General features: G+C 38.5%; 1 protein-coding gene and 1 pseudogene across 1 annotated transcript in view; both read left to right on the forward strand.

Moving 5' to 3' along the window:
- The window catches only part of ERBB4 (erb-b2 receptor tyrosine kinase 4), a 1,235,763-nt gene that overhangs the window by 1,009,931 nt on the left and 202,431 nt on the right, over nt 1-23,401 (forward strand). The window lies entirely within an intron of this gene.
- LOC133061031 (geranylgeranyl transferase type-2 subunit beta-like) lies at nt 9,251-10,182 on the forward strand (annotated as a pseudogene).

Raw genomic sequence — 23,401 nt, forward strand, 5'->3', positions numbered from 1 at the left:
GGTCCCCAAATGGTAGACTACTGCATATCCAGCTCTTCTTTGTCCATCCAAGACAAAGCTGCTTCCATCAGTGTATCATATTTCCTCACGATTGGTCAGAGGATCTTCTGACAATCTCTCTTGGGATTTTGTCCAGTGGTCCAAGGTTTCTAGGCAAGAGTGAAAGGGGAGAGAGCCCTCAGGGGTAGGCAGAAGGGTGGCTGAATTAAGAACCTCACAAGGGGATATAGTCAGGCCTGGATTTTCCGTCAGCACTCCTTGATATCTGAGGATTTTTTGATCAGACACCCATAAATGGCCTCTCCCATTTAGGAGTTGTTTCACTTGGTGGCTGGTAAAAATAGTTTGCCCCCAGAAAAGAGTTTTAAAGCATCTTCTATCAGGATTACAACAGTTGCAAGATTTCAAAGGCAGGGAGGCCAGCCTTGGCAGTTGGGTTGAGCCTCTTGGATAAGTAAGCTACAGGCTGGGCTCAGGTCCCAACCTTGGAGTTAACACTCCCAAGGCTATTCCTTCTTTTTCATGGACATAAAGTTGGAATGCTTTTTCTGGGTCTGGCGACCTCAAGGCAGGTACTTGAGTTAAGGTTTGTTTTAGTGTAGCCTCTGCCTTCTTTTGAGGAGTTCCCCACATCAGTGGGATTGAATCATCCCGTCCCTTCAAGCTTTCATATAAGGGCTGGGCAATTAGGCCATAGTTGGATATCCAGATTCTACAATACCCAGTTAGCCCCAGGAAAGCTCACAAAACTGGAGGATCCCTTGTACTTGATAAAAGGACAGCCTCCTAGACCCATGTATAATCTGAACTCCCAGATAAGTGACTTTTGTTTTGACCATCTGTGCCTTAGCACAGGAGATTTTATATCCCTTCTCTGCCAAAAAGTTTAGAACCTGAGTTGCATGTTGTTGGGCATTTTTCTCATCTGGAGAGCAGATTAGTAGGTCATCTATGTTTTGTAATATTTTCCTATGAGGTCCCAGGTCCAGATCTAGGAGATCCTGGCTAAGAGTGTGCCCAAATAGGTGGGGGCTATCTCTGAACCCCTGAGGTAATACTGCCCGAGTCATCTGTTGGTGTTTTTCTCCTGAAGCCTCCTATTTGAAGACAAAAAGTTGTTGGGATTCTTTAGCCTGTGGTATGCAAAAGAGTCCATCTTTGAGATCTAAGACTGTAAACCACTTGGCACTGTGTGGGACTTCTCCCAAGATTACATAGAGATTGGATACTGTGGGATGGAGAAGGGCTACAGCTTCATTTATGATCTGGAGATCTTGAACCATTCATCAGGTCCCATCTTTTTCTTTATAGGGAGGATTGGCGTGTTACATGCCGAGTGGATGGGGACCATTAGCCCACAAGCAAGGAATTTATTTATTAGAGGCTGTAGTCCTTCCTGAGCTTCTTTTCTGAGGGCATATTGTTTCCGGTTTGGAAACCCAGTGGGATCGCGGAGGATAACGATGACCTGTTCAGCTTGATGGTCTCATCCAGGAGTCCCCTGGGCCCACACCTGGGAGCTAATTTTGTCCTCCCATAGCTTTTAGTCCCTCCTTATTGGACAGGACGTAATGGGTTCCTAAGTAGTAACCAGAAGCTGTAGGGCTCTAGGGGCTGAAAAAGCTTCTATCAAAAGGTTGGTCCCCAGTTTAGTGAGTATATCTCTTCCCAATAAGGAAGTAGGACATTCAGGGACCACCAGAAACTGGTGGGAAAATATTTGTCCATCCCAGCAACTAAGAAGTGTTTGGGTGAATCTTTTAGTAATTGTTTTTCCTGGAGCACCCCGAATGGTACAGGTTTGGAAGGAGAAGGCTCCAGAATAGGAGGTCAGGATGAAGTAGGTAGCCCCTGTGTCAACCAAGAAATTCTCAGATCTACCTGCCATATCCAGTTGCACCCTTGGCTCCAGCCCTGTGATGGTTATCTGTGACAGGCAGGCTGACTGAAGCGGGCCACTTCAGTCCTGTTGAAGCATCCTGAGAGAATGCTTGGAGCTTGACCTCGAGGCTCGTGGATCCCGAGGGCAGAGACTCAATGTCCCAATTGATGGCATTTGTAGCAAGGCATTTTAGGAGACTTGTCAGGGTTTGGACACTCTTTGACCCAATGCCCCGCCTGTCTACAGATTAGGCATTTGCCCTGTGCCTTTTCCTTCAAATACTCAGGGTTTGCATAAGGCTTCTCTGGACGGTGACCAGCATCTGAGCATGCCTTATCTCTTTCCTTCTCTCCCTTTCCTGGGCCTTGGCCTCCCTCTCCTGTTCTCTGTTATAAAAGGTATTGGTGGCTGTCTGGACCATCTCATCTAAAGAGGCAGCAGGGTCCTGCTGCTGGAGCTGTAACTTTGTCTTGATGTCTAATGCACATTGGGACAGGAATTTGTCCTTTAAAATCACCTGTCCCTCGTAAGAGTCTAAGTCCACATTGGTAAACTTTTGGAGGGCCTCTTTTAAACTTTCCAGAAAGGCAACAACGTTCTCATTGGATTCCTGAGTTATTGCTGAGATCGGGCATAGTCCCATGACTAATAGGCTTCCTTCTATTTCCGTGGGTAGACTTCCTTAGGGGTGAGTCTTTCTGAAGCTTATCCTACCCAAGTACTGTTGCAACCTGAGAGCCAGGTGTCCCTGGGTCAAGGTGCAGATCCCGAGGCAAGCTGAGGTGTGACAGCCTCCTGGAGATTGAATTCCCAGGCAGGTCAAGGCATGTTGGCCCCCCAAGAATTGGGTCCCTGGGCAGGTTTAGGTATATTGACCTCCTGGGACCACTGGACTGGCCGATCCCTGAGCAGGTTGAGGTGTGACATCCTTCCGAGGACCAGATCCCTAGGCAGGTCGAGGCAGGTTGACTTCCTGGGACCCCTGGACTGGAGTTGGGTGTCCCCAAGGTCTCCAGTGTGACCAGTGCTGGGTAGGATTAAGGGATTGTAATCTTAACTTATTGCTGATTGGTCCACCACAGATGGGAATAGATATCATGGTGTAAAGCAATCCCAGCCTGTGCCCTGAGACTGGGAACCTGGTGAATTGGCCCTAAGCCTTATTTTCTTACTGCTCTGAGGGAATGTAAGTCATTGATTTCCTCCCCTAGTCCTCCATAAGAGCAGTTCAGGGTGTATCCAATGGTAAACATTTCATTGTCATAGATCTAATTTAGCTAATAGCAGAAGTAATGACAAAGGAGTGGGTTATCTGGTCCTATTAGGGGCATTAAGACTATTTTAATAATAAGTGGGGTGGAGCAATGTTGCCTACAAGGGGCATGGTCCTGGTTGTAGGAGTTAGTTAGTGGCTTAAGAACAAATTAAGAGACCAGATGTTCCATTAAAGTGGAGTGGAGATTTGATCCACTGGTATGTTTGTAACTTTAGAGGGTGGTAAGGGTTTGGGCCAAATGGCCTGCAGGGCTAACTCCCGAAGTGGCAAATATTATCCCTGGAAGCCCAACTGCCCTTGAGGGGATGCCAAGAGATGGACTTCTAGCAGGCATTGTGTGCCTATCACCTGCCTTAGTGGGTTCACTGAGAGATGCTGTTGTTGCACATGTTGTAGGAAACCTGGAAGATGAAGGCCTGACTATCTAGAGAGAGTGGATATTATACAGTATTTCCCTCCTAAGAGACAGCTAATTTCTAGTTGTCCCTCCAGAAGATTGTAGAGGCAACATTGTGGGCCTGGACAGGGCTCAGGAAAAGAGCATAAAACCGGAGGGAAGGGGGCAGGGCACAACTTTTGAAAGAATGACATAACCCAAGTGCATAACAGAAACCAATTAAAATCAAATGGGTCCAAGATGACAAGTCAAATCCAACTAAACCCATTGATCCTCAATCTGCAAACTAAATGACACAGCCAGAGGTGCCAGGACAGTTCCAAGACACTGTCAAAATGAGGAAAACTGTCAAAACAATTGGGGAATCCAATTGTTGGAATGATCCTCCCACTCATTAGCATATGAAATCACCCAATTGGCGGGGTGGGGGGGGGGACTACCCACACCGCATTCCATGGCCGCTGAGCTCTCCTCTGTGATGGCCCACACCCTGAATTCTCTCTGAATCTGAACAAATGCACCTCTTTCCTATCACTGTGTCTCTCACTGAATTTTTGGAATGAGACATATAAGGTCCAGAAGCCAGGCACCGTGGGTTTTGGCTGGGCTCAAGTCCTGGAAGAGAAGAGCTGAAGAATGGACAGGAGGTGAAAGCAGTGGGGAAAACGTGCTGAGGAATCCTCTTCATAACCTGCCAGAAAATCTGCTAACGACCTGACCCATGTGCACAGTTTTCATTGGTCTGATCCTTGGCATAAAGAAGATTAAGGACAGATGAGCCCCCCACCCGCTTGGGCAACAGCTACTGGGGCCCAGCAGATGGTGGCGCCTTTGGGACACACTGGGGAGTAGCCCCTGCCAGAGTCCCTCAGCTGCACCCACTGCCGCTTGCCTGTTCGTGGAGGGTTTGAGGAAACAAGAGACTGTAAAGGAATTAAGATTTTCTTAGCCATATATCCTTCCAGCTGTAGGGTCGGGGACTTCCTACCCTAACTGGAGGTCTTCTGGAATCTGAGACTGAGCCACGTGAGCTTTCTGCTGAGTTTATTTTTTTGCTGTTCCCATTTCCAGCACGCTGGGCTTCTTGTCACTTCCCCTGCGCTGGGTTTTCTTTGCATTCCACTTCCACCACCGGAGCTTTCACCGAGTTGGGCTTCTGCTGTACTTGGCCTCCCAGACTCCTTTTTCCTATTCTACCTACCTAACGCTAAGCATTAGACCTTTTTGCTGGCCTTCTCTGATGGCTCAGTGGTCTAAAGAATCAGTGGGAGACACGGCTTAGATCCCTGGGTGGGGAAGATTCCTTGGAGAAGGGAATAGAAACCCACTCTAGTATTCTTGCTTGGAAAATTCCATGGACAGAGGACCCTGGCGGTGGGCTACAGTCCGTGGGGCTGCAGAGAGTCAGACACAACTTAGTAACTAAACAACCGCAACAACAAGACTTTTGTGCTGCCCTCCTTCCCCACTACTTTACACTTCGGGTAGAATATTCTAGATTCAATAATTACCGCTACTAGGTTTATCAGATATAGCTGTGCCTTACTTGTTACAACAAATGACACACAGGCGGCAACTTAACACTCAAAATTCGTTGCAACTACAGCGTCTGTTGATATCCAAGGGCAAAGGAAAGGCCTTTTATATTTCCTTAGAATTTTTACCATAGGCAAAAATAAGTAAGGAGCAATTTGTATTCTACTAAATAATACACTAAAAGCAAGAGAAAGATTTGGTCGCAAGGCTGTTAGTCAGCTCACCTGAGTATGTCTAATGGATTCATAATGATGATAATAACACACTTCTAGTGAATGGCCAGTACATTCTTCATTCCCATAAAAGAAGATCATATTGAACATTAAGAAAATGACTCTAAAGGTCCACCTTCTTAAGAAGAATGCCTCTATTAATACACTCTCCTAGTTCTTGTTTTACACAGCACCAGTTCATTGGGAAAGCACAGATATTTTTTGTTTTGTTTGTCTCTCTCTTTAAAAAAAAAAAAAATGCATTAAGTGATGCACAACATATCCTTTTAAAATGATGCTAATGAGCAGGATCCCTGGAATTGAAGACCATGGTCTGGTCAAATCAGACAGACTCTTGAGTTTATCTGAGCTTCCACCACTCTGTTCTTCTTTTTGTTTGTCTCCCCTGATATTTAAACCCACTATCATTTGACGTTATTTTATTTGTCTAGGAAGTGCATATGCTTTTAAATGTTTTACTTAATTCATTTATTTTCTTAGAAAAAAACTAATCTTTGGATAAAAGCTGTAATTATCCTAAGTTCCAGTGATTGATTGATAATACTTCAGGATAGTGTTCACTGGAATCTTCTTGGCTTCAGTTTCAGCTTCCCTGCCAAATCACCCATATAATTCATGAAAAGGTACTGCAATGAGATACGTTTCAGAAGAGTCAACTTATTGTGTAAATGGTTATTTTCTTGTTAAAAGGAAAATAGCTAGTTTTCTTCCCCATATACAATTGGAGCATTTATTTATCTTATACATCAGTCATTTTATTATCTTCTCAAGATGTGTCTGTAAGAATTGTGTCTCTGTGTTATTCTCCTTTGTATCATCTTTATGATACTCAGTGTTAGTGGGAGTTTTTGTTCAATCACTAAGTTGTGTCCAACCCTTTGGGACCCCATGGACTGCAGCCTGCCAGGCTTCCCTGTCCTTCAACTCTCAGTTCAGTTGCTCAGTTGTGTCTGACTCTTGCGACCCCATGGACTACAGCAATCCAGGCCTCCCTGTCCATCGCCAACTCCCGGAGTTTACCCAAACTCCAGGATTGAGTCGGTGATGCCATTCCACCATCTCATCCTCTGTCATCCCCTTCTCTTCCCACCTTCATTCTTTCCTAGCATCAGGGTCTTTTCAAATGAGTCAGTTCTTCACATCAGGTGGCCAAAGTACTGGAATTCCAGCTTCAGCATCAGTCCTTCTAAGGGATCTTCCCAATCCTGGGATCAAACCCAGGTCTCCCGCATTGCAAGCAGATTCTTTACCAGATGAGCCACAAGGAAAGCCCATCCTTCATCTCTAGCTGATGTCATATTAGTGGGATGAGGAAACAATTTTTTAGTAAGGTTTCCATTTTCTCCTAGATTGTAGCAGATTTATAAAACATTTTGCAAAGATATTTTGTTCTATAACGTTATTTTCATGTTACAATATTTTCATACATATGGCTTCACATAGTCGACAGTAACTCTTAGCCAGATCCTGTATTATATTAATAGTGGATTTTTAAGTGCATATAATTTAATTAAATTATACCTCTGGGTCTTATAGACTTTACTTATTTGCATATATGAACACAATTCATTCATTTCAGATGTAAAAAATATAAATTTACTTTTTTTTAAAGGCCCACTGCTTAGATGTCACAGGATTCTATACCCCTGGCATGATTTTGAAAAACTGGTCTATTCAGTCCTTTTTACCTTCACTGTTTCTCACCATCCCTCAGCTGCCACCTGTCCTTGCATCCATCCACAGCCATCTTAAATTCATGGACCATTTTATAATCACATCCTTAACACAAATTTTCAAATTTCTTGCTTCCCAAAACCAAGCTGGCATTAAACAGTCACAAAAATACTAAAATTTCTCAGTGCTGTGTTCTAGACCTCTTTTAATATGCATATTTTGTAGATCATCTCACTAGATTTGCAAATTCCATCTCTAGTTTATGAACCTGACCTCATCTCCATCCTTTTCATAACTGCTTTGAAATCTCAGTAGTATCTCTAGTTTAACTCACTCAAATTGTATCTTTTCATTTTCTTTTCTTCGTATCTTCTGTTTTTAATCTTACCCATTTAATAATAATCTTATCCATTTACTATATTGGATCCATAAGAAATTTGGAATTTATTTTTAAATGTCACAGCCCCTCAAACTACTACTGCAAATTCAAGAACAAATGCTTTGATTCTATGTCATAAACACATTTAGAGATCACCATCTTCTTTTTACATTCTGTTGTGCTAAGTCGCTTCAGTTGTGTCCGACTTTTTGCAATTCTGTGGACTGCAGCCCGCCAGGCTCCTCTGTTCATAGGATTCTCCAGATAAGAATACTGGAGTGGGTTGATGTGCCCTCCTCCTCCTCCAACATTCTATTGCCATCACCTTAATCCAAGTCATCAACTTTTCCAGCTTGAATTGTGAGAATAATTTGATCTTCTTCCAGTTAGATCTCCCTGCTCTTTAATATAAAGTTTGAATTGTGTTAACTCCTCTGCATAAAACCTTTCAGTGTTTTTGCTAAAGTAAAACAAAACCCTAGACCCTTGGCTTCCAGAGCTCATAACTATTCTCTGAAGCTTCTTTCTCTTCACTGAATTTCTTCCCACAACTCTTACAAACCAGTCAGTGCCTTTGCCTGGAGTTTCCTACTCCCAGTTACACCTAATGGACTTGTCATTATCATTATTTTCTCAGCTTAAGTGTACTTTTTCAAATCTACCTTTCCTGACTCCTTAATCTAAATTGTAATCTACTAATAACACCCAGGGACATCCCAAGTGGCCTAGTAGTAAAATATCTGCCTGCCAATGCAGGAGATGCAGGTTTAATCCCTGGGTCAGAAAGATTCCCTAGAAAAGGAAATAGCAACCCACTCTAGCATTCTTGCTTGGGAAATTCCATGGACAGCGGAACCTTTTGGGCTACAGTCCATGGGGTCAAAAAAGAGTTGACATGACTTAGGAACTAAACAACAATAGCAACATTGTGACTATTATATATCTATTTGTCCCAGTTATTATTGTAGAATACCACTGTCCACCACTGGATTGTAGGACCTTTGTTGACAGGGACTGTCTTTTGACACCATACCTGTATCTCTAGTGGCAAACACAATACAAGCACATAGAGAACAATAAATATTTGGTTGATCAATTAAATATTTTTTCTATTTTTATTTATTTATTTATTTTTATTAGTTGGAGGCTAATTACTTCACAACATTTCAGTGGGTTTTGTCATACATTGATATGAATCAGCCATAGATTTACACGTATTCCCCATCCCGATCCCCCCTCCCACCTCCCTCTCCACCCGATTCCTCTGGGTCTTCCCAGTGCACCAGGCCCGAGCACTTGTCTCATGCATCCCACCTGGGCTGGTGATCTGTTTCACCATAGATAGTATACATGACAGAATCACGAATCACACCTGACCTCAGGGCTAGAGACTAGGGAGAGATGATTTCCCTGAAAATCAGAATGCTGCCTCCAGAAGAAAGGGAGTAAGTGTTAAAAGCTGCAATTATAGAACTCCTCCGCAGGCTGTTTTCCCCAAAGGGAGGAGCCTTGTAGTTAGGAGGAATAGCACGTGCAGGGTTTAAAGGTCATGAAAGGTTTAGTTAGGAGTCACACTACCTACTGAGGGGTTTAGATTCATCACCTGGGACAGAAGTCCCCAAAGAACAAGATATCACATGAGATATGACTATTTTGCACATCATACGAAATGCTGGGCTAGATGAAGCACAAGCTGGAATCAAGATTGCCAGGAGAAATATCAATAACCTCAGCTACGCAGATGATACCACCCTTACGGCAGAAAGTGAAGAGGAACTAAAGAGCCTCTTGATGAAAGTGAAAGAGGACAGTGAAAAAGCTGGCTTAAAACTCAACATTAAAAAAACGAAGATCAGGGTTATAGTGAGTGTGGATGTGTTTTGTGTTGCTGTCTAGATGCATCAGTAGGAGAGTGGATAGATGTACGAAGGATGTTATCATTAAGTCAGATGCACTTGACACCCTGTTACTGGAGAAGCAAGGAAATTATATGCATCCTATGGCTCAGAGAAAGATGACTATGAATATTGCATGTCTGAGTATTTGAGAATGAGAGGAATCTACTGGGGTCTGACCGTAATGGATCTCCTTGGACAACTACATTGCATGAATAGAGAAGAAATTCCAACATTTATTAATTCTTGTCAACATGAGCATGGTGGAATAAGTGCTAATATTGGACATGATCCTCATCTTTTGTATACTCTTAGTGCTGTTCAGATACTTACTATGATAGTATTAATGTTACTGACACAAATAAAGTTGTGGAATATGTTCAGTGTCTACAGAAAGAAGATGATTCTTTTGCTGGAGATACTTGGGGGAAAACTGATATAAGATTCTCTTTTTGTGAGATGGCAACTTTGGCTCTATTGGGGAAGTTGGATGCTACTAATGTGGAAAAGGCAATCAAATTTGTTTTATCATGTATGAACTTTGATGGTGGATTTGGTTGCAGGCCAGGTTCTGAATCCCATGCTGGGCAGGATTCTTGTCTATTACTAGTCAGTTGCACCAAGTAAATTCTGATTTACTCCGTTGGTGGTTTTGTGAACAACAGCTTCCATCAGGCGACTCAATGGAAGGCCAGAGAAGTAACCAGAGGTATGCTATTCATGGTGGGTGTTGGCTTTCCTAAAGATAATTGAAAGGCTTCATTGGATTTTTAAAGACAGTTATTTTTCCTCCTTCCTCATCCTCTCTTCTAGACTAAAACTGACTTCTCTAATATTTCCCTCCAACATTCCTTTTCTGTGTTTGCCTTATTTTACTTGGATACTCTTTTTAGGTATTTATATCATTTAGCTCCTATTTATTTCTACAAAATCAGTTTATTAGATGTCTTGAATCAACAACATCAGCATATCACTGGGTAATAGGGCCCTATATTGACTCTGTCAGTAGGACTGAATGTACCATCTGAAAGCCCTTTGAGGAGGAAAATCCCTTGCAGATTTTCTTTGCATACAGGAGGCCAGTAACCTCCCCTAGTGGGAACCTCGTGAATGCTTCCCTCTGGATGTTTCTACTATATATAGGACGGTACTATTAGGTTTCATTTTTAACTTCTTCTCAATCTTTTTTATGGGCCTCCCAGGTGGCATGACTGGTAAATAATCCACGTGCCAACGCAGGAGACATGAGAGACTTGGGTTCAAACCCTGGGTGGGGAAGATACCCTGGAGTAAGTAGGAAATGAAACCCACTCCAGGTTTCATGCCTGAAAATCCCATGGGCCAGAGGAGCCCAGCGGGCTACAGTGCAGGGGGTCACAGAGTCAGACACGATTGACCACACGCAAACACACACAATCTTACTATGAAATCTTGTAGAGTGATTTTGAATAGGGTTTGCTCTTTTTATTAGATGCTATCAGAGTTCCCCCTTATCTCTTGACTGTATTTATTTATCCCAATAGGGGTAAAGATGCAAGGACAGGGTCCTCTATAGGAAGAAAAATGTTTGATTTTATGATGAATTTTGGTAAAAATAAATAAGTAAAAGTAATAGACTGTGGTCATTATAAATCATGGCCAGTAACAGTTATCTGAATTTAGTAGATATCCTAAAACTTGAGTTTAAATGTCTTAAGAGAACTAAAAAGTTTGAAAATAAGTCAAGTACTTGATGAGTTTTATATTCTAACAGACTTAATTTCACTCCTGAAGCACCTAAAAGGAACCACCTAAATCCAAAACAGGTTGTTCTTTGTGTCTCGGTGTGTAACTTAATAAGCTCCGACCTGCTTCTGTTTCTTCAGAGTGTGTCTTGAATTTATGTGAATGAAAGGACTTTTCTCAAAGGCACATAGTCTACTGTGCCAATATTTAAGTTTGGTGAATGGAAACCAGTAGTCTGTCAAAGGCATTGCTTTTCATATTGTAGTATTTTCCAGCTCTCTAGACTCTGCCATTTGGGGAATTTCCTACATGATTAGAGGATGTATTGCTGTGTTACCATAGAGCTGGGAGAGAATGACCCTGGTCACGTGCAGTTTTTGACTCCAATACAGGCCGTGTTTGCTAATTATGATGGCTTGGGAAAAATCCCCACTCATTTTTACTGTATCAGTCAGAAGAGCTATTTACAATGTGAAGATTGCTCATAAAATTCAGGTAGAAAGCTTTTGCCCACAGGGTGAGCATAAACTAGGAAATAGAATTTCCAGAAAATCAGCAAATGATTCGAGATATATCAAACCTTGACATAGATAGTTTTGTTAACGCTTTGTTTGTACAATAGATTTAATGTTACAAAATTTGGTTTCCAAAGGAGGAAAGGACTATCTATCTGAAGAAGATCCTGATGTATATCATGTGGCATAAAGCAGTTTTATTTTTCTACTTTGTTGTAGTTCAGTCGCCCAGTCGTGTCTGACTGTTTGCCACCCCATGGACTGCAGCATTCCAGGATTCCCTGTCCTTCACTGTCTCTCACAGTTTGCTCAAACTGATGTTCATAGAATCGGTGATGCCATCCAATCATCTCATCCTCTGTCATCCCCTTCTCCTCCTGCCCTCAATCTTTCCCAGCATCAGGGTCTTTTTCTAATGAGACAGCTCTTTGCATCAGGTGGCCAAAGTATTTATTCATACAGTAGTGATTTGGTTCAAGAAATGAAAGCTTAATTCAGATTCATTGTATTGCCTAAACATTTTAATCTCATCATGATTACTTTGCATAAAATGATTACCATAGAATCAATACCTCTTGAACCTTGTTAAAACAATAAGTTGTACTATACTTACTACATACATAGCTTGCTTATTTTCCAATAAGGGAAAAGATATCAATATATGTTCAATATATTGAACATTTCTAAATGCTGGCACAGCTCTTAAGAAGTCATGTTTTTGGTACTTATAGCTTATAGTTTGCATATAGCTTGGCACAGTGTGAATACAAATAAGAATGAATACCTCTGAGGTGATAAAATTATGAGGCCAGTTTGTCACAGAAAATAAGCAATCAGCAAGGGTTCTTCATCACAAAGCTAAAAAGCTTAGGGTTTTCTACAGTGATCTTGGCCACTGCAGTATTATCTAGGGTTTTGATCTTATAATTTTAATCTAACCTCTCTGAACTTAAATGTTCCATTATCTGTTAGAAAATAATTAGAAGCTGTAAGGAAGTCCGCATATGTGGAGTTCCTCAGAAATCCCTAAGCTCGTTGAAGGAAGGAGTTTGACAGATACTGGTCAGCTGATAATGGGCCAGCAGCTAATAATAGTAGGAAATGCTGCTTAGCTAGGTGAGAAAGTGAACTTGGGGAAAATAAAAATGAAATATTTGGGATTTATGGTTGGAGATAAATTTCCCTTTTTCATTTGTTTCTTGGTAAGAAAATTGCTAAGGGAGACACTTATTTTTTTCTTTCTTTTTTTTTTTTTTTGATAATTTATAATTAAGATCTAAGGGTCCACTTGATCTCAACCATATTCACTATAATTTCCTTGTATTCCCACAAAGAAATTTTAGTGAATTAAGAATGTGTTTTGGTTTAATTCATACAGATAATAGGTGAACCTGACCAGTAAATTAAATATTGTCAACTCTAGCAAGCATGTAGTAAATTAACCATAGGCAACATGTGTAAGCTTTATGGGAAGGTTGCAAATGCAAGGGCTTTCACTATAAAGTCAGAAAAGGTTTTTCCTCTTGTGAATAAAGCAATAAGCAACTTGCTTTAAAATGAAAAATAAAATAATTTCAAAATGGAATACTCATTCACTTAATGAGAATTTTACTATACTCCCACTAACAAAAAGGTATTTTATTCTTTTTCAAAGAGAACTTCAAAATAGAATATTTTCTATTTTTCAGATAAAATTGATTTATTATAAAAAAAGGTAATTTTAACCTATATTACTCTATATTCTCTTATTTTCTATTAAGTTTATAATACATGTACTAAGGTATAACACCTAAACCTTAGTGAGATTTGTATAGTAGTACAGTAAATCAATGAAACAGAATGTTTCATCAGGTTAGAACAAAAGATATTTATAGATGATTAGTATAAGAAAATATTATCAATAACAGTGTGTTCAGAGATATTATAAACTTTTTACCAGTTCAGGAATACCAAAGTTATTTGGCAGTACAGTTTATTTGGTTGCATTTGTCTAAAATGCATACATTTTCTGAAATAAGCTAACTTGTTTCAAATTATTTTCTCTATTTTTATATAGTATATATTTATCTTGATATATGTATGCCATTTATATATATTATTTTTCCTTTAACCATCTTGAGTGTATATGGTTTTTGTTTTTGTTTTAGGACTCTGCTTTAAGTAAGGAGAGGATAAATGAATAAACAAATATTTTCTTATAACATTTAAATACTAACTCCCTCACAGTATATTAAAGTTTATTATAGTTTTCAGGTATATTTGCATGATTTCTTATTCCCTGAAATTTCTCATTTCAAATGTTTATTTTAAAAGTATTTATAAATATTACACTTCTATTATACTTAAAAACAAGATTTTTTTTTTAGTTTCCTTCTTAATGGCATTAGTGCTTGTGGGGTTTAATTTATTAAGAATGTCTGGCTATAAATGTTTACCCAAAAGAAGGCCATAAAATTTTATTTAATTTTATATATGAGTATATTTTGAAAATACTATCTTTTTTTCTGTTGTCACCCAGTAAGCTCACAAATAATGTTCATGCCTATATTTTAAATTTATTTTTATATTTTTGATGCATGCACACTCAGTTTCTCAGTTGTGTCTGACTCTTTGTGACCCCATAAAGTGTGGCCCATCAGGGTCCTCTGTCCATGAGATTTTTTAGCCAAAAATATTGGCGTGGGTTGCCATTTCCTCTTCCAGGCGATCCTCTTGATGCAGGATTTAAACCTGTGTCTCCTGGGTTGGTAGGTGGATCCTTTACCACTGAGCCACATGGAAAGCCCTTATATTTTTGATAGCTATGAGTAATATCAACAGGTTCATTAAAAACAAACCAACTCTTCTGCTTGATAATCTAATTGTCATTGAACATAACCAGCTATAGAAAAAAATACTATTGCTATTTCAAAACAACATTCTTTTTTCTCCTCAAGTTATATTCTCTATAATATCTACATATCCCTTTAGTAATCTTTTTTTGTTGTACAGTAAATTTGTATTTATCTACATCTCCAGACATTTGTAACTGTTTAAGAAATAACATTATTTTTTACAACTTGATATTAAGATGTTTATAAATAGTATGAATATAATTGTGCTGGCACAAAACAAAATGAATATAATTGTGCTTCAAAAAACAAAGATCATGGCATCCGGTCCCATCACTTCACAGCAAATAGATGGGGAAACAATGGAAACAGTGAGGGACTTTATTGTTTTGGGTTCTAAAATCACTGCCAATGATGACTGCAGCTATGAAATTAAAAGACACTTGCTCCTAGGAAGAAAAGCTATGACCAACCTAGACAGCGTAATAAAAAGCAGAGACATTACTTTGCCAACAAAGGTCCATCCAGTCAAAGCTATGGTTTTGCCAGTAGTCATGCATGGATGTGAGAGTTGGACTATAAAGAAAGCTGAGCACCAAAGAATTGATGCCTAAAGGAAATCAGTCCTGAATATTCATTGGAAAAGCTGAACTGAAGATGAAACTCCAATGCTTTGGCCACCTGATGCGAAAAACTGATTCATTGGAGAATACTCTGATGCGGGGCAAGATTGAAGGCAGGAGGAGAAGGGGACCACAATGGATGAGATGGTTTGATGGCATCACTGACTCAATGGACATGAGTTTGAGCAAGCTCTGGGAGGTAGTGATGGATAGGGAAGCCTGGCATGCTTCAATCTATGGGGTCACAAAGATTCGGACATGACTGAACGACTGAACTGAATTGTGCTGGCAGAGTTTTCTCACTGAAAATGAGTAAACACTTTCCTAATAAAGCACAGAGTCTTTGCACTGCTCCTGCTAAGCAAACAGGATTGTAATTAACAGATTAGCATCCCCTTATTTAATGTTTCATCTGTTGTCCAGAGGAAATTATCCACCACCATCTACACTTAAATATATCCAATTTAAACTTATAGATAGAACTGCAGGGCAGATCCTGCAGTGAGCTGGGTAGTGAGTGAGTATTCTGATATTTCCCAATTTCAGAGGGTCTATTTGAGATTGCTGTTAAGTCAGATTAACCACAATCTCAAGGTATCCTTCCAAAGTCATTTATCTGTAGGTATAACAGTGTACCATGTTCTAGTATGAATAAAGATCAAGTGCAGACTGTTCCTCCAGTAAACTTCATGTTTATTTTATTACGAGGCTCATGCAACATTGCCAATTTTTAATCAATAAAATATTGTCTCCCTTTTAGGAGACGTTGATTAGCTTGAACTTCTTAAAACAATATCAGAGAAACAAAAAAGAAACCATTTATGTAAAATCTTTACGATGTCGGACTTTATTTTCACCACCAGAGATATCCACAATTGAGCATTGTTTCTGCTTTGTCTCAGCCTCTTCATTCTTTCTGGAGCTATTCCTCCATTCTTCCTCAGTAGCATATTGGACACCTACCCACCTGGGGGGCTCAAATTCCAGTGTCATCTTTTTGCCTTTTCACACTGTTCATGGGATTCTGGAGGCAAGAATACCGGAGTGGTTTGCCATCCCTCAAAGGTCATGAGGCATCCTTTGTAGCTCAGCTGGTAAAGAACCTGCCTGCAGTGTGGGAGACCTGGGTTCTATCCCTGGGTTGGGAAGATCTCCTGGAGAAGGGAAAGGCTACCCACTCCAGCATTCTGGCCTGGAGGGTTCCATGGACTGTATATCCATGGGGTCACAAAGAGTCAGACACTACTAAGTGAAGTTTGAGCAAACTCCAGGAGATAATGGACAGGGAAGCCTGGAGTGCTGAAGTCCATGGATCACAAAAAATCAGACACGACTTAATGACTGAACAACCACAATGTAAAATCTGATAACTGTGATCCAGGTGTGTTGAATAAGTTATTTTTTCATTCATCATGGTAATAAAGCAACAAAGAGCATCAAACTTTAAAGTATACTTTAGCACAGAGATTTGCATAATTAATGCCAACTTTTCACAATAAGAAAATGAAAGGCTGTATTTAAGGACTTCCTATTATTTAAAGATTTTCTTAGCTTGTCTCTTTTTCCCATTAGCAATTCAAATAGATACAGTAATGTTTCAATTTCTGAAGGGTAATGTATATGCCACATTGCTATTACGTGGATAGTAAATGAAGGTTTTCAGGAGTCTGTTAGTAATAACAAGATGTTATTTTCATTGCCTTAAATGAAATGCATTCCAAGCAAGTCATTGTTGGTTCAAGGTTAACAGTCAGCTAATCAAGACTTGATGAAAGACAGTTCTGATATTTAAGTGAATCAAGCTGTTTGTTTAAAATATGTATTTGCCAACTAAGCCATTTTTGAAGCATGATCCTGTGTTATCTAACTGTCCTTTTGGTGATGAGATATTACATTACAAGGTCTCTTTGTGTCATGAGGTTGATAAGGCTGAATGTGAACACTGGCATACACCTAAACTATTTGACTTACATTAGACCATAAAGTATTTGGGGACAAAGGCCTTGGGGGATTGTGTGCAAGCTCAGTCGCTCAGTCATGTCCAACTATTTGTGACTGTGGACTGTAGCCCACCAAGCTCCTCTGTCCATGGAATTTTCCAGGCAAGAATACTGGAGCAGGTTGCCATTTCCTACTCCAAAGGATCTTCCTGACCCTGGGATCAAACCCACACCTCCTGCATATCCTCTCTTGGCAGGTGGATCCTTTACCACTGAGCCACCTGGGAAGCCCCCTTGGTGGATTACTAAGTGATGTTTATCATTTGGATTTCTCTTCTCAAGGGCTTAAACTTAGGAAAAATTTGGTATTTGATAGGGAATAATGGCATAATTTCAAGGTAAAATTTACCTGTTAGTAAGAACAAAATCAGTCTCATATGAAACAAAAAAGAAACTTGAAACAAACAAAAATAGGTAGAAGCTCAATTTTTTTGAAGAAATTCCATGACCCACTATATTTATATAAGCTGACTCTCAAATCATATTTTTGTTTCTCAGGGTGTTGATTAATATATAACACTACATAGAGTAATAATATAATTCCATTTCATCCCAGATAACTGGCATTTTTAATTTGCCATTGCAACATCAAATGACCTATGCATTAGACTGTGAGGCTCGATCTACAGTTTGTCAAGGAGACATCATAAAAATGTTATTAATTTAAACTAATGGATAGATAGTTGGAGAAAGTAGAAACTGTTTCTTTATAAGTGTGATATTCTGTAATAGTTAAAGAAAGTGAAAGTTATAATTGCTTGATCTTGTCTGACTCTTTGTGACCCCACGGACAGAGCTGACCAGATTCCCATGTATATGGGATTCTCCAGGCAAGAATACTGGAGTGGGTAGCCATTCTCTTCTCAGTGGATCTTCCCAACCCAGGGATTGAACCTAGGTTGCCTGAATTGCAGGCAGATTCATTTACTGTCTGAGCCACCAAGGAAGCCCCTTTGTAGTAGTTCAATCCAAAAACTAAACTAAATAAGGCCACTTGAACAATAATGGCAATCTGACAGAACACAAACAGTAGGAATATAGCTATGTTGTTCTCCAAGTTTTCAAGTGATGAACCTTGAGACTTTTATTTTTTTAATTCATTGTACTGAGCTCTTGAAGGACCCTTTGAATCTAGAAACTTGTATCTGTCGGTTTGTCATTTTTCCCCATGGGATCTTTGATAATATTATCTTGATATTTTTATCCCCTCTTTCTTCTGGGATTCTTATTGGGCAATCAGCTGCTAGATCTTCTGGATTAATTGTTTAATTTTCAAATCTTTCTCTTCAAATTTTCCAAGTTTATATATATTTTTTATTTTCTGAAGATTTTCTTGACTTTTCCTTCTAATTATTTGTTTTATTTTAAAGAATATCATGTATTATACTTTTAAGTTCCAAGAGCTTTTTTTAATGATTGTTTGTTTTTTCCTATCATTTAAAAAAAGGAAGTGAGAACTGTTCTTGGTTGATGAATACAAAATATATTCTCATGTGTCAGGATATTAATTTTTAAATATTTTTCCTTTTCCCTTAATTGTCTCCTCCTGAGAGTTCTCTGTTTGGTTTCTTTGTTTTCTGATAACAGAATACCATAGACTACGAGTCTTATAAGCGACAGAATTTTTTTTTTGCTCAGGCTGAAAAGTGCAAGATCAGGGCACAGAGAGATGTGGTATTTGATGAGAGCCTGCTTTCTGATTTATAAATAGTTATTCTCTTCTTGTGTCTTCATATGGCAGGAAGGATGAGGGAGCTCTCCAAGGTCTCTTTCACAGAGACACTAACCTCATTCATGAGAGCACTGCCCTCATGACATAATCACCTACCAAAAGCCCTACCTCCTAAGGCCTTGCATTGGGGGTTAGAGTTAAGATAGGAATACTGAGGGACACAGACATTCACTCTGTAGCATCTTGCGATGTGAGCTCTCCAAGGAGTGGAATATGACCATTTGTTTAAATTACCCACTATGGGGCCATTTATCTTTGCAGAGAGACTCTATCAGTTGTTTCTGGCAAAATTATACACCTGGCTGTACACCCTTGGAGATGATTACAAGTAGTTTTGTTCACTATGTAGATGTAAAACAAACATGCAAACAAGAAAAAAATAGACCTTTTGTTAGCAAGGCTCCTGTCCTCCAATTTCCACTGTGCCTGGTATATTTAAAGGTAATGTGTTTTGGTTCAGTTATTCCATTTAAAAACTTCTAGTTTCTTGCTAGAATGGCCTCCACATAAGAAGACCAGAGCGTTTAATTGTTCTGTATACAAATTTTAAATATTATTTCTGTTTTCCATCATTCACCTTCACTATCTGTAGCACTAAATATCTCAAGTTTTAATATCTTCCCTAATTTGTACTGGATAAGCTGGCTGTTGTATTCTTGGCATCTCCCTTTGGAGGCACTTGCCATTTTGCTTTCTTAACTTTATTACCTCCATTTCCATGAAATTCTTTGATTTTTTTTTTAACTTGTTATTCCCTCTCCCATTTCTTGGTCTTTTGATTTTTACCTTTTTAATGTTTTCACTCGTAATTTTAGTGAAATCTTGCAATGGAGCAAAGAAAATGCATGTACTTAATCTATCATCATAAATTGGAAGTTCTGTAAGGAATTTAGAAATCCTAGAAGAGCTCCCTGTAGCATTGTTTTTCATCAGTAGTTTTATTAAAGCAAAACCAAAAAATGTGTACCCTTTAATTTAAACTCATTCTTTTGGAGAAATCTTCACTCATAGGGAAAAACATTAGATGACTTTTGGAAATCAGTGATTGCTTATTGAGAATTGTATTTGTTTAGTTGCTCAGTCATGTCCAACTCGTTGCAACACTTAGTACTATAGCCCACCAGGCTCCTCTGTCCATGGGTTTTTTCAAGCAAGAATAGTGGAGTGGGTTGCCATTTCCTCCTCCAGGGGATCTTCCTGACCCAAGGATCAAACCTGCACCTCTTGTATCGCAGGAAGATTCTTTACCCACTGAACCCTAGAGGGCTTCTAGAACTTATGACTTTGTCTTCTACACATGGAAAGAAGAAGGGCCAGAAGCATCTATATTGAGAAATGGTAGTTTCTCCCTTTCTATGACTTTCTTCATAGTTTAAAATTTTTTTAATATTGGAAATAGAGTTTTTTTTTTAAGTATTGGAGAAGTTTTATGGGAAATAATACACTGGATATAAACAATATAAAGGATGGAGGCCTGGCTGGCAGTGGTACTGCCAATGTTAGTGTTATGATCTCAAAAAATATTTATTATGCTCATTGTTTTCATAGATTATCTATTTATAAGAATTAATAAGGTGGAAGAAGAGATTTTACAACTATATGACTCTTGACAGAAGGAATCTACATATTAACACAACAAATTTACCTAACTTTGAAAAAAAAATGAAGAATAAGGAATTACATTTTTGTGTACCTGGTAGCTCAAAGACTATTTCCTTAACACAGGGATGAATGTAACTGAAATTAGCATGGCTCATCATTTTTTTTTAAATATTTTCTTTGTAGTCAGAAATAAAAAGTCCTCAGGAGTTCTTATCATTTTTTCAGTTCAGAGATTCCTTTGAAAAAACTGATGAAAGCTATAGACTCTTTGCTCAGAAAAAGTGCACATACATGTATATTCAATCATGATTTTTATTCAATATCTGGGGATTTGTAATCCCTCTGAAGTGCAGATTCAGAGTCAAAAATCTCTGGCTGAGTGTCTTTTCTTAAATCCCAGTGTTATTTTACTAGTATTACAACCCTAAGGCAAATTTAAGTGGTTAATATCTGTACTCAGACTGCCCAAGAGACTATTCTAAGGCAATGGTGTTTCAACAATGACAGTGTATTACAAGTGCCAAAGTTCTGTGTATCTTACCTTGTTGAATCTAACAAAAATCTGTAAAACAGGTTTGGAATTCTCTTAATTTTTCTATGATCCAATGGATGTTGGCAATTTGATCTCATGGCTCTAGTTCTTGGCATAAAGTAGGAGACAGTAAATATTTTGTGAATAAACCAAATTCCTCAGCTACATTGGTGGGCACTCCAAATCTGATGTCTTAGCTATATCTGAAAAGTCTACAAAATTTTGCTAAAAGCAAATTATTGCTTAGTTTATCTTCAAATACTTTATGTTGCTGGATGGATTCCCAGGAAGGATACTTGGACATGGAATTTAGCGTGCAACATGTTCTTAGGAAGTACTATTGAGATTAATGATTATGGTAGAGTGGGGAGGAGAAAGCAGGATTGGACAGAGAGAGAAATGAAGCTGTGATTCAGGCTTGATAACAGCCTTGTCTGGCCTCCTTTAAGAGTTCTGGAGCTAAAATTAACCGTCAAGCTTGCCCCTAGTGGGCATGCAGCAGTGGATAGAGGTGGATACCCCTGGGAAAGTGGGTAGATTTAGGTGAAATAGCTTTGTGTGCAGCTGAGGAAATCTTTGAAAAATGAGTTGGCAGAAGGTAGTCTGCCAGTCTCAGATGCTGGGACAATACGTCCTTCCTTGAAGGGGATTCTGGGTACTGGTCCTTTTACATCAGCTTGTATCAATAAATTAGCCTGTTTCTGGGTAACAGCTACATAGCCAGGAGTGTTAGCTATCAAATTATCTTTGTATGACATAAGACATGACTGATACAACATGCTTAACTAACTTTGTGATGGGGGAAAGTATTTTCCAAAGTATACTTTGGAAAATACAATATAAAATAATATAAAATGCTCTATTTTGTGCTTCAGAGAACAAACTTAGTATATACTAGTACTTTTGAGATTTGTGTAAAAGATAAGATTCAAACTCATTCTTTTGATATGGCTTTGGTTTGGATAGGTTTGGGGACAGTGGATTCATTGCATTTTTCATGTCCTTCGGTAAAACAGGTTTGTCTTGTATCATCAACATGCTGTAATACAAAAGCCTGGCCTGTTTAAAGTTGCATCATAAAATCTGTCTAGAAACATAGTTAATTGGGTGAAGTGACAAGAGATAAAGCCAGAAAGATAAGCCAGGAAAAAAATTAAAAAGAACCTTATATGTTCAATGAATGTATTCTCCCTTCCCTATCCTACCCCAGCTCCCTTGGCAGATAACTGGATGTTCATAATGTATATTTTGAAAATTTCAATAGTGATTTTTCATGTAATTCTGATCAAAATCAAGGAACTTATTTGAATAATTAAATAATAATACCCCAAGGGTTGCAATTATATACAGGAAGAATCAGTATCTGTGTTTATCTACTGAATAACCTCTAGAAAATTCTATAGTTGTAACATTTTGGTTGCTAATACCATGATAACAGAGCCCATGAGTGATTTTTATAGGGAAAGTGTAGTCCATTACTCTGTTTAAGTATTTTAAGATCATGTTTGGTGAAAAGAATTAGATTATTTAAGATTATTATCATTATTATAGAGAAAGTTCCAAAAAATGCTTAAGTTGCTTGTCCTCCTTCGCCATGACAAGACAGCAAGTTTCCACTTTAAATGAGTAACTTCTCCTTATAGACATTTTTAGTGTAAATTACTTGGAAATGTGTTTATCTTTAGCATAAGAACTCTTCCTCATTCTGAGTACACTATTATGATTATATATCCATTCCATTTTTCTACTGAAATTTCTATTCTAATAATAGAATATATATGTGTGTTCAAAAATGGATAGCATTATCATACTTCATAATTGTAACTCAATAATTTGAAATTATGTCTATTGGCCAATTTATTAGTTTTTAAAATGGTAATTCAGAAGTGAATGCTAACCACTGTCATCACAAATTGATCAGATGTTCTGTCCTGATGATTGAACTTAGATAACTTTAATAGGGCTAAATTTAAAACAGATATTTTGAACATAGCTATCCAATACTAATCAGCTTTACAATGGGTATTTCACTTAGTGATCAATTTGGGATTTAGTTTGGACAATAGATTTTTAAATATTTTGACTGACATAATTAAAAATCTACCTAGTCATTTTGATATGTGTTAATAATTTCAGACCAAACTGATAGATTCTGTACTATTAATACCTAATTAGACTGCTGCTCCTGGTGCTTAAAATTTGGATCTGAGGGAACATATTTTTGGGTAGAAGTAAACACTATAAATAGGAAAGAATATACAAATAGTTAAATCATAAAAGATACTCAGAAGGGCTACCTATTTTTTCACATGACATCTAAGTTGATTTAAGAAAATATGGGGGCATTCACTTTTAAGTCCTAGAAATGTTAGCTAGATTTATGTTTTTAGACTTGTTGTCTTATATTTTTTTTTCAAACTGAACCCAGAAAATTATCTTCAGCCTGACTCTTTTTTGGATCTGGATACTGCATTTTAGTTAAAAAGTAAACCTACAGAAACAAATCAAGAAGAGATCGCTTCCACAGAACATATAGAACTTTCCTTTTATTTGTAAAATTTTCAGATCA

The sequence above is a fragment of the Dama dama genome, chromosome 8, assembly GCF_033118175.1.
Source record: "Dama dama isolate Ldn47 chromosome 8, ASM3311817v1, whole genome shotgun sequence".
Lineage (NCBI taxonomy): Eukaryota > Metazoa > Chordata > Mammalia > Artiodactyla > Cervidae > Dama > Dama dama.